This window comes from Gadus macrocephalus, chromosome 2, assembly GCF_031168955.1.
Source record: "Gadus macrocephalus chromosome 2, ASM3116895v1".
Classification (NCBI taxonomy): domain Eukaryota; kingdom Metazoa; phylum Chordata; class Actinopteri; order Gadiformes; family Gadidae; genus Gadus; species Gadus macrocephalus.
The window spans coordinates 15,393,555-15,405,787 of NC_082383.1; the positions used below are offsets into that span (position 1 = coordinate 15,393,555).

Consider the following 12,233-nt stretch of genomic DNA (forward strand, 5'->3'; position numbering starts at 1 on the left):
AATAATTGCTGAACTTTTGTGATTTATTATGTATACTGTTATTATAGTTGTGTATGTATGAACTGTATTTTAATACACTTAATAGTATTACTTGTAATGTGGATTTTATGTGGACCCCAGGAAGATTAGCAAACTGCTATGGCATAAGCTAATGGGGATCCTTTAATAAAATAAAATAAAATTGTGCCATGGTGTTCCTAAGGAATGTTTTTATCCTCTTTAAAGTAGAGAAGCACCTCTCTGATTCTGCTGTGGTGATCGGTGTGGTGATGAGAATCTTTAAAAGACTTACAGTCTCGCTGAATGTGTCCTGAAGGTTGTTTTCCATGAAAACCTGGAAGAGAGCCAGTGCGCCACTGCAAGCCTTGAACTCTTCATTTTCATAGACCAGGGACAATTCTGTCTTCAGTTTGGCCTTGTCCAGTGTGGGGTAGGCTCCCACAGCGGTTTCCAGCACTGAATCAGGGAACTTTACGCTGTGTTGGGGGAACAAGTCTCCTTGCAGCAGAGTGGCACTGATGAGGTGCTTGGTGAAAGAGAACCTCTCCTTGGCATGACTCAGAATGGTATCACATACCTATGAAATGATACATCATTTAAAAAAAGTTCACTACACATAATAAACAGTAGAATTAAATGTTCATATATCACCATGTAAATATCATTAGTATCTCACAAGGACAAGGACAGCTTATTGTTAAATATCATAAATATGAAATAACTACATCTAAACATTTTAGCGTGTTTGCTTTTTTCAGTAGCTGTGTGTTGAATAGTTCAAAATATTTAAATGCATAGGCCAACTGTTTTATACAGGAATTTAAGACAAACAAAGATACCAAAAGTAAAACACCTCATGTCCTGTATATAGAACAATGTTACAGCTTACCTCTGTAGCTAACCGGTGCTGCTCCTCTTGGCCTAGGGCCTTCCGTTTCTTGGTGAATGGCTGCTGCACAGATAGAGGAATGGAGTCCCTGATACAAAACAGATGATTCATAAGTCGCTGTGCACAATTAGTTTCAGAAACCTGCTGGAGATATAAAATTAGTCCAGCTCTGTGTATTGTCACTGCATTAATACATTTTTACTAGCTCATCCCAACTGGATGTCTTTAACATTTTGAAAAATGGCTTAGTTATTATCAAAATTATGAGTTATTCTACTGTGTTATGACATGTAATTAATGTTTGTTCTTTTCATAGACATTCTATCAGTCAATGTGAAAATACCTGATAGCTAGAAATAGGAGGAAATAGAATAGAAGTAAAAGAGTAAAGAGGAGAGACCTCTTCCACCGCTTGATTTGAACTGCTAATTTATTTAATTTAACTGTCAGCCACCCCTTGCTCACCGTCATTATATTTATCCACTATATGATATGATATTTATCCACAATGCCGTATACAGCCATGTGTTTGTGTTTTTTTGTGTATGTATGTGTAGGTATGTATATATATATATGTGTGTATATATATATATATATATATATATATATATATATATATATATATATATATATATATATATATATATATATATATATATATATGTGTGTGTATATATATATGTATGTATATTTATTTATATATATATTCATTTATTTATATTTATCCTCTATACAGTTCTCTACATTTATCTTATTTTATTTTACTTGAATCCTTTTTTTACTTCTATTATTATCTCTACCTTCTATATTAGCTAAGAGTTTATTGTTTACTGTTTACTGTTTTGTTTACTTTTTATAGTTAGTTAGTTAAGAGTTTATTGTTTATCTTATATTATTATTATTGTCTACTGTTTACTTTTTTGTTTTACTTTTTATAGTTATCTAAGAGTTTATTGTTTATCTTATATTGTATATAATTTAATATTGTGTTGTGTTTCTTTCTGTAAACTACTGGACAATCAATTTCCTTGAGGGAGTCATCCCAAAAGGATCAATAAAGTCTAATCTAATCTAATCTAAACTCTAATCTATTTTGTATGCTGTTGGTGAACCTCTGAAAGACTCCTGCAGTGGCGGCTGGCCAATAGGGGGCGCTAGGGCGCCACCCCACCTGATTGAAAGTGATTTTTTAAAATTAATTAAAATTATAATTTTTTTCCAAAATAATAATTTAAAATAAATAAGTACTGCTTATTCTACAAATACATGTGTTTTGAATTATCAAGAGTGAGCCATATATATGATATAAACTATAAACCATTAGCTAGGGGGTAATTTGTGTCCATGGTCATTTCTCCTCCCTCCTGGGGCGCTGGGAAAGTCGCCCCAGCACTGCAGCAGCTCAGCCAATGGTAGGCTGTTGCTGAGACAAAAAAACACATAGCAAAGGGTAAATTAGCCAATGAGCGTCATCAAATTTGATAAGCTTGGGGCGCTAAAAATATCGCCCCAAGCTTTAAGTATCCTAGTAACCAGAAATAAGTGTGGGAAATCGAGATGGCGGCGTCAAGTAGACAAGAACACACAGGGCTTCAGCTACCCATCAATTCTGTAAAATCTCTCTTGCCAAACCCCTTCGAAAGGAGAACTTTAGGGGAAAAGCAGAGAAGCCCGGCCTGAATTTAACACAGCAGACACAGGAGAAAGGTAAAACGTACCAGAGGAGCTTCTCTCTTAACTGGTATGACAGAAAGGCTTGGCTAACTGGATGTTTTGCAAATGCAGTATTCTGCTTCCCGTGTTTACTTTTTAAAATGCCGGGGACAGATACTACGTGGACTGTAACAGGAGTTAGAGACCTAAAACATTAATCCGAGCGCATTGAAAAACATGAATGCTCGAAGGTGCACATGAACAACGCCGTCAAGCTAGCTATGCTAGGAAAGATTAGCATAGCTGCACAGCTGGATGAAGGACACAGGATTGCGGTGAGGAAACATAACGAAGAGGTGGATAAGAACAGACATGGCATTGCGGGGCCACGATGAGACGGCATCCTCCAACAACCCTGGCATTTTTCGGGGATTAGTCGATCTTGTGGCGTCACTGGACGGTGTGTTAGAGGAGCACCTGAAGACCGCTACTGTCTTTAAAGGCACCTCAAAGACAGTTCAAAACAAACTTTTGGACTGCATGCTGTCGGTTTCTTCGAGACTGCATTCTGGAGGATGTAAAAAGGGCAGATTATCTGAGAAGAGTCCAGCTGCAGGCTTGGGCGTTTCCGTCATGACACAAAAACGCCCATCAGGCGTTCCCGTCATGACACAAAAACGCCCATCAGGCGTTCCTGTAGCGTTTCATCAACCAATCACGAAGAGGCATACTGGGTATGCTACCCTTCCTTTATTGGCGGTTTTACCTCGTAGTATGTTTCCAGAAAAACGAAAGGGTTATGATGAGAGATTATGTCAGTAAGTATGATATTGTTTATTTGACAACATTGGCTGTGAAGTATTCTCATTTAAATCACTGATTTAGCTGTGGTATCGTTGTATCCGAATTCGAATCCGACATAAATACTCGTGACAAGCATGGTTCGGTAGCAGCAAATGCTATGCTATCTCGGGTTCGTGCGCGTGCGCGAAAGCTGCAGGCTGCCGGTTACGTTGCTCCAGCCTTTGAGTTCGCCTTTTTTAACTTTCTTCAGGTGGTACTCAAACTTGCAATCAAGGAGGCAAAAGGCAGATACAGGAGAAAGCTGGAGAATAAACTCCAGCAAAACAACACGAGGGATGTGTGGAGTGGTATGAGAAACATCACTGGGTTCCAGAAGACTGGTGGCATGGGGTTGGAGGGCTGTGTGGACCGTGCCAATGAACTGAACCTATTTTTCAATAGGTTTGATACTGCGGCCCCTCCCCCACAAGACTCTTCTGCTGGCTGCCAAACACCTACTGCCACTCCACCTCCCCCTACTCCATCTCCTTACAGACCTCTTGTCTGCCCCTTGACACCTCAATTCACTCCTACCTACTCCACCCCTCCTCCCTGCTCTGCATCATGTCCTCTACAACCTGAGGACCTCACCCCTCCCCAACTGTCACCTCTACAGTGTCCTTCACGCCTGACCTGGTGAGAAGACAGCTAACAAGACTCCACTCCGGCAAAGCTGCAGGCCCCGATGGTGTGTTGCCCAGGGTGCTTAAAGCCTGTGCCCATCAGCTGTGTGGAGTACTGAGTCTGGTCTTCAGCCTGAGCCTGCACCTCCAGAGGGTCCCCGTGCTGTGGAAGACGTCCTGCCTCGTTCCTGTACCTAAGAAGCCGCGTCCCAACGGCCCTCAGGACTACAGACCGGTGGCCCTGACGTCCTACGTCATGAAGACCCTGGAGATGCTCATCCTGGAGCAGCTAAGGCCTATGGTCAGGCCCTTCACTGATCCACTACAGTTCGCCTACCAGCCCCGCCTGGGAGTTGAGGACGGCATCATCTACCTGCTGAACAGAGTCTACACTCATCTGGACAAGCCGGCAAGCACTGTGAGAGTCATGTTCTTTGACTTCTCCAGTGCCTTCAACACCATCCGTCCGGCTCTACTGGGTGAGAAGATGTCTGCGATGGAGGTGGAGGCCCTGCAACACAACGTGACAAAGACGAAGGAGCTCATTGTGGATCTGAGGAGGGAGAAAACAGCAGCTGTGACCCCTGTTTCCATACAGGGGGTCCCAGTGGACACTGTTGAGGGATACAAGTACCTGGGGGTGTACTTTAATAACAAGTTGGACTGGACTAGAAACGCTGAGTCTGTCTACAAAAAAGGCCAAAGCCGACTCTTTTGCCTCAGGAGGCTGAGGTCCTTTAACATCTGCCGGACGATGCTGAGGATGTTTTATGAGTCTGTTGTAGCCAGTGCAATCTTCTTCGCTGTCACATGCTGGGACAGTGGGATGAGGGTTGCAGACACCAACAGACTTGAAAGACTGATTAGGAGGGCCGGTGATGTTGTGGGGGAGGAACTGGACACCCTGACGACCGTGGCAGAGAGGAGGATGCTGTCCAGGCTTCAGTCCATCTTGGACAATGTCTCACACCCTCTCTACGACACACTGGCCCTGCAGAGGAGCACCTTCAGCAGGAGATTCCTCTCACCCAGATGCACCACAGAGCGCCACAGGAAATCTTTCCTGCCTGCGGCCATTAAACTTTACAACGCCTCCCTTAGAATGTCAGACACCGTCCCTCTCTGTAATCTCTGACCTCAAACAAGGACTATAATTCTTGCACCTTTTGCACAATACTGTACAATTCTTTTTGTACAGTGCTGTCTTTTGTGTATGTATGTGTATGTATATATATATATATATATATATATATATATATGTGTATGTATATATGTATGTATGCGTGTATATGTTGTGGCATCCCGCCACGTAAACCTCGGCCTGGACGGGAGTAGTATATACTATATGCTCTCTGGACCAATTCCTATCTGAACTCACTTCCGGTTGGGGAGGGGGTGGGGGTGGAGGGGGTATCCCTATTCACAGGGTCACTTCCTGTTTATGTTTTATGACGGGTCATAAACCATAAACCCTTTGTGTAGGGATGACCCGTGTAATGCCAGTGGTGAACCTGTAGGGGTCGCTGGGGTGCGGGATCTGTATAGTTAGAGGTGTGATTTGTGTGTGTGTGTGTGTGTGTGTATGTGTGTGTGTGTGTGTGTGTGTGTGTGTGTGTGTGTGTGTGTGTGTGTGTTTGTTAGGGGTATGCGAGGCCGAAGCGTCTGGTCTGTAGGGGTGCTAGTCGAATGATCACTGTGTTGTTGGAAGGACAGCCAGTCGTCTATGCGGATTGCGGGGTGAGGCCCTTGATGGAGGAAGTGGGCATACAGACGAGGCCATAGAGAGTGTGAGGTGGGACACTGCCAATAGGTAGATCGTCACGTGCTGTATGAAGTACCCTCGGCACTATAGGTAGATTGATTTGAAGGGAGTGTGTGTGGGTGAGTGTGTGTGTGTGTGTGTGTGTGTGTGTGAGTCAACAGATGTTTCATGGGCTATGATTCTATTAACATTATGTGGACAGCAGCATCATTATATGGTACAATTCTTATAACAAATGTACTTGTAAGTAGTGCAGGATAAAAGTGACATTCAATGCCATTGAAAACTGAGGGGGTGTATAATTCGATGCCTTAATGTCTGGGGAGATGCAAAGCCTCGATTTTCACACATATGCTTGACGTCCACCCAGTCTCCTATGTTGATTATGGGGTGAGTCGTTGGCACTGGGAGACACGTGCTGTTTGAAGTACCCCCATCAATCATATGCAGATTGATTTGGAGGGAGTGTGTGTGTGTGTGTGTGTGTGTGTGTGTGTGTGTGTGTGTGTGTGTGTGTGTGTGTGTGTGTGTGTGTGTGTGTGACATAATAATGTGTTTTTTAATCTACCCTACTATTTTACGAAACCGGCAGATACATTTATATATAGTGATGGGGGTACCGATAACATGTCCGTAATCATCCTTATATATACTATAGATATATATATATATATATATATATAAATATTTATAGGTATATTTATATTAGGGTTAAAAGTCGGGGGTTCCACCGATGGTAGAACTATCATAGTGAAGATACGGACTGTGGTTCACATTGACAATATATTAGGTGATATCATGATACTATTAACCGATATTTTGGTAATTTTCATCTAATATAGTGTATTTGGATTAACTTTATTTATCAATAGTAGATTCTGCATAAGGTGGGGCGAGTGGGTGTATGCCATAGGTACCTACGTGTGTGTGGGTCCAGTGCCTATTGGTCAGGAGTCTATGACGTCGGGGCCTAGGTGCGAATGTCTACAGATGGGCGTCTATCATGTATAAATATACGGGTCCATTGATACGGATGAGTACAGCCTCTGGACGGTAGACACGCTATTCTAAGATAGTAAACGCGTCGTAGCGGTTGGAAGAAAAAAACATCGAGCCGTCCTGCGCTACTATGCCGACTGACTGTAAGTATTCATATGAGTGTATTATGATTATATTATGACTATGTCTATGTGAATCAGCTGTTTATATCTGACTGAAGCAGTGATTACTCCGCAGCGCTTCGCGGCACCGGCGGTGAGAGCGTGAAACATCAGCTGGGTCCACGTGGAAGTATGTTTGTTTGTTTTTATAGTAGCGTATAATATATAGTTCCATAACACTCTCTCTATCATTATTATTATTAGTTGTTATGGTATATTCATGTAGAACAACGATTAAATTTGTGTTTTCCCAATGTGTAACAGGTTCGAATGATATTCGGCTCAACATTCAAAGAACGATTCTAGCCGACCAGACTAATGTGGTGACAAGCGGTAGCTTTGATAGGTTGTTAATACGTCCGCTATTAGTATATCTATAGGTGTATTACCAAAATAAAATATCTATTTATTTAGCATCTAAAACAACCAAACCTAACCCATAAATACTTTTGTATTTTTTTTTGTTTTTGATCCACGTTTAGTACCTATCGCAGCCGTTGTGAAACAGCGAACCCCCGGACCAAGTCGGCTATCCAAGAAGAATTTGAAAAGACCGGCGGGAATAGTGGTGGCTATACCCTGCTCACCGCTGGCCATAGATCAGCCACAAATTCCGTATAAAAAGGCTCGCAAGGACACCACACCTAGTGTTTTAGCTCCGGAGAATTTTAACCAGGTTATCCAGGCAGTCATAAACCCGCAAATCGCGCAACATGGGGCTGTATGGTCTAATTCCAAACACCAAGTGATCGGTGCAGTCGAGGTGCATGTGTCTGCGTCGCCTACAGAGACCGTCACAGTGCAACCGGATGGGACCATAAAACACGGTAGGAAATTAATGAAAAAAAAAAAAAAAGTATATATTCTATAGAGTGTAATGATTATGATGGGATTGATACTGATTTCTTTTCTTTTTTCTATTACAAACAGCCCATGGAGATCCCCAGTGTGCGCCACTACCAGTGCTGACCGCCGATGATTTGGCTGGTCTTGACTACCTCTCGTGCTGGTCTTCATCGCTGTTGGACCATATCGACTTCACTCCGGCTCAGTGGATCGACTCTCCTGCTACATTCTTAGGGGCTACCACCAGTGCAGAGCCTGTGCAACACCACCAGCCTGCAGATCCTGCATCTGGATCCCTACACGCCATTCAAGACCCTAGCCGCGACCCCCCGTGCATCGTGAGTCCCAGCACTCAAGAGGTAGCGGTGCCGCTGCTACCAGCCGGCCCCGCAATTGCTGTTGATGAACACCTTGTGGGGGTGCGATGTGTTAACTGGCGTAAAGAATTTGCTGATAAATTAGCCTTGGTAACTGCGGCGGTGGATGTAAACTCCTTAACCATTGCTCGTCAGAGTAAACTGGGTGTGTTGGCTGGTAAACGTGGTGACCGTAGATATCAGGATCTCGAAGAGCAGACGAAGCAGTCCTTCATAGCTATCAGGGCCGAGATTGCACGTGATCGTATGACTGGTGAATCCCCAAACACTGAGACGCGTAATGGTCGTGCTATCGTGGCCCTTCAGCGTAAGCATTTGGATGCCGAGGCAGCTGTGCATGTCAACACGCAGGGTATAGAGAGAATTAACGTGCAAGAGGGGTTAAGAGCTGCTAAAACCGCTAGAAAATTCTGGTTAATGCAATCTGCTAGCGAAGCTAACGTCAAGGCCTATCGGGCAATGAGTACCGAGATGTCTGTGATGAATGACACACTAGCAGCGCTTACGATGAATGCTATTATTTGATTTGTGTTTTTGTTTTTTTAATGTTTTTTTTTTCTTTTATTTCGTGGCGAGGGTATTTTTTGTTTTAAACTGCATGTAATAAAACTTTTTTTCTTTTAATACCTGACTAATTGACTTTTTTTTTTTTTATTATTATTTATATATATATATATATTTTATTTTTTTAATCTATTGGCATAAAAAACTATAGCTGTACACTATGCATAACGCCATTAGCCCTAGAAAAAGGAAATTCAAATCTATAGACGTAATCCCAAGAGACGGCGTAGATCTGATAGTGGGGGTAGCATTATGGATTTAGAACTTGAAGAGATGGCAATGAGGTATGACGCAACCGGCGATACGTCTCATTTGTCGGCCGTAGGACATGTGGGGGGTGGGCACATGTATGCAGAAGGTTGTTTAGACATGCGGGAAATATGTGTTGGCATAGATAGAACTAGGCGTGTGTTAATTGCAGCTGATGCATGGGGCCATAGCATGGCTAATGCTCTATATCAGGCAGCACAGATAAATGTTTCGAACGAGCCAGGTCTAGATGACATGGAGGGGCTAGAGGCGTCAGGAGATTTAGACACAAGGGGTGTGTTGTATGCGGGGGCAAACACACGAGATGTACTTAACGCTGTCGGTGGGTGGTTGGATAGTGCACAAGAGAGTATATACATATCATCGCAGATCGATGTATTGCATGGGTCGCAATGTGATGAAGGGGTTGGCGAGGGTTTTCAGGACCCCCCGGCTGTGGCAGGGGTCCCTATAGAGTCGAATATACAGGTCGGTGGTGGTGGTGGCGTGGGGGGTGATGGCGGTGGTGGCGGTGGTGGTGTGGGGGGTGGAGGTTGGCGGGGTGGAGGTGTTGGTGGTGTGGAGGGTGGCGGGGATGGTGATGATGTTGAGGGTGATGGCTGTGGTGACGGTGATGGTGGTGCTGTTGATGATGATGGCTGTGGTGACGGTGATGCTGTTGATGATGATGGTACACCTGCGCCTGCTGTAACGGGGGAAGATAATGACGAGTTGCATACTAGATTATTTCCCCATTTTAACGGCTTTGAGGTTAGACAGTCCATTGATCTGAGAAGTATATCCCTTGCAAATTTACAGGAGGTCCCTGATTTGATCAGGGAGAGGCTGTCGGGCGTCATAACAAGCTGCTCACAAAGTGCAGCCGATGGTAGTGTCTTAAACGTGGTGCTGAGAGGCCCTTCATTGGCCTCTGATGTACAGGCTGTGCTCGTCTCGGGTGACGATTACAATGCGGATTTGTTTATGGACCATATTAGCCAAGTCATACAGAGCAACGACACAGGTCTGACGGATGATGTGCTAGAGTTGGTGGTCACAGGGGTCCACAACAAACGGGGTGGGGTACGTTTGAAGTTAAAAAACATTCCCTATGATGAAATCATATACAAGAAGAAGCTAAGTCTCTACACACCGAGTAATACTCATGACAATTTGTGTTTCTCACTATGCATGACACATTTTCTGCATGAGGGGGTAACCGGGGGTGACACAGTGTCCGAAGAGACTAATTTGGAGGCGGCTCGCAAATTACACAGTCACTCTGTGGGTTTCTCGGATGTTTCCAAATTTGAGAGACATCTAGATGTTAAAATCCTGATATTTCATCATAATGATGCATTCAAGAAGCTGGAGATGTTCCAGACACATACGGCCAACATCCTAAAACAGTATGGTTGTACCTCCATGATAACCATTATCATTGCATAGAGAACAGGGGCCGTATTCACAAAGGATCTTAGGGCTAAAAGTAGGTCCTAACTGGCGAATTTAGGAATAACTCCTAAAAATAATGGGCGTGTCACTCTTAAATTTAGGACTCCTAACTTTTTTCACTAAGAGCAATTCACAAAGTATTTTAAGACTAAAAGTAGCACCTAAGTCTAGGAGAGCTTAAAAGTCCTCAAGAGGACTCCTAACTCAGTAAGACCTATTCACAAAGAATCTTAAAATGCCAGCGAGACGAAATGTTAGGGTATTCAACTTATTGTGGAGTTAATGCGCGATGCAATAACATCCCCGACTAACAGGAATAATCCGATTAGTCCCGAAATAAAATGTTATAAAAATTATAAATTATAAAAAAATATATATAACTTATAAAAAATAAAAATAATTGCGCCATCAAAAGACGAGGACGTGTTCGTCAATAGGAAGAAAGTGCATTCCATCAACACGCAGGTTGTTTTTGATGCAAATTGATGCAAAATTTTAACATAGCATACTGGATGTTGTTGCAAAGTGGCCTGGATCTTCAGCTACCCATGATTCGCGCATTTTAATGGTGAGCGGTCTGAGGCAGCTTTTTGAGATGTACCAGTTGGGTGTCACTTGCTGGGTGACAGTGACTATCCATGCAAGACGTGGCTCTAGACACCCGTCCCTACCTCAATCCACAACCGGGAGCACAGTTAAAGTGTAACATGTAAGTGATTACGCAGATTACGCTTAGTCCTATGCGTAAAACACATCGTATTGGCTCTTTGCGAGCACACAAACATACACGAAATGTTGTGGAGAGAGGAATTGGGCAGATGAAACGTCGGTTTCATGTCCTCCACGGCGAAATACGCCTCACCCCAGAGAGGGCAAGCACAGTAATCACTGTATGTGCCATTCTACACAACCTCTGCAAGCGGAGGAACATTCCACAGCCAGACGATGATGATGATGATGATGGCGATCAACATTACAAGGAATTTGGCGGTGTGGAACCGAGTGGACAGGCATTTAGGGATCACTTTGAAAACACATTTTAGGTAAACACCTTGGCACAAATCAGTCAACACTTGGGTAGTTCGTAACATTTATTTTCTATTTGATTTTACGTATTTTTATTGTTTGCTTTCTCTCTCTCTTGAACGTGCAGGCTACAACGTCATTATCGTGGTCTGCACAAAATTGTCATCATGCGTGTATTCTGCTAACTGCACTATAACTACTTAATAGGAATTCATTTCTAGCCTAGGCTATTTCCTTGTTTTTCGGTGATTCAGTGGGCTCGTCTGAACAACCAATCACCGAACTGACCACTTCTAAACTCGTGCATGAGAATTGACGTAATCCATAGCAACGGCGCGTCACTCTTAGTTCACTCTTTGTGATTTATCCTGAGTAAGAGTAGGTCTCAGCGGCTTTGTGAATAACTTTTAAGAAAAAACTCCTACGTAAAATGTTTTAGCGCGAGTTAGGAGCACTCCTAGCGGTAAGATAAAATGCTTTGTGAATATGGCCCCAGAACGGCATTCTTTGGTACGGGATATGTGTGTGAATATTGTTACAAGGCCCATGAGGGAATTCTATTCCACAAATGCCCGATCCATTGCAATGTGTGTCTGACAGTGAGCGATAGACTAGCAGGTCGTACGATAAAGTGCAAGGACTGCAGTCGTATATGCCGCTCGCAGATCTGCTACAACACACACAAGAAGCATTCTGCCAAACATGACATGATACCTTGTGAAAAGCTCAAATACTGCGATCGTTGTTGTAGACAGTATATCATACCGAAGAAGAAGAAGAAGGGGG

The 12,233-nt window shown here is 43.3% G+C and overlaps 2 long non-coding RNA genes across 3 annotated transcripts in view; both read left to right on the plus strand.

The window, feature by feature from the left end:
- LOC132473285 (uncharacterized) overlaps positions 1 to 12,233 on the plus strand; it is an 85,860-nt gene that overhangs the window by 19,410 nt on the left and 54,217 nt on the right. The window lies entirely within an intron of this gene.
- LOC132473234 (uncharacterized) lies at positions 6,825 to 8,777 on the plus strand. 2 transcript variants are annotated; one of them, XR_009529292.1, is made up of 3 exons: positions 6,825 to 7,060; positions 7,195 to 7,757; positions 7,861 to 8,777. It is a non-coding gene; the product is annotated as an uncharacterized LOC132473234 (long non-coding RNA). The 2 variants fall into 2 exon arrangements; XR_009529289.1 differs by having other exon boundaries at positions 6,825 to 7,757.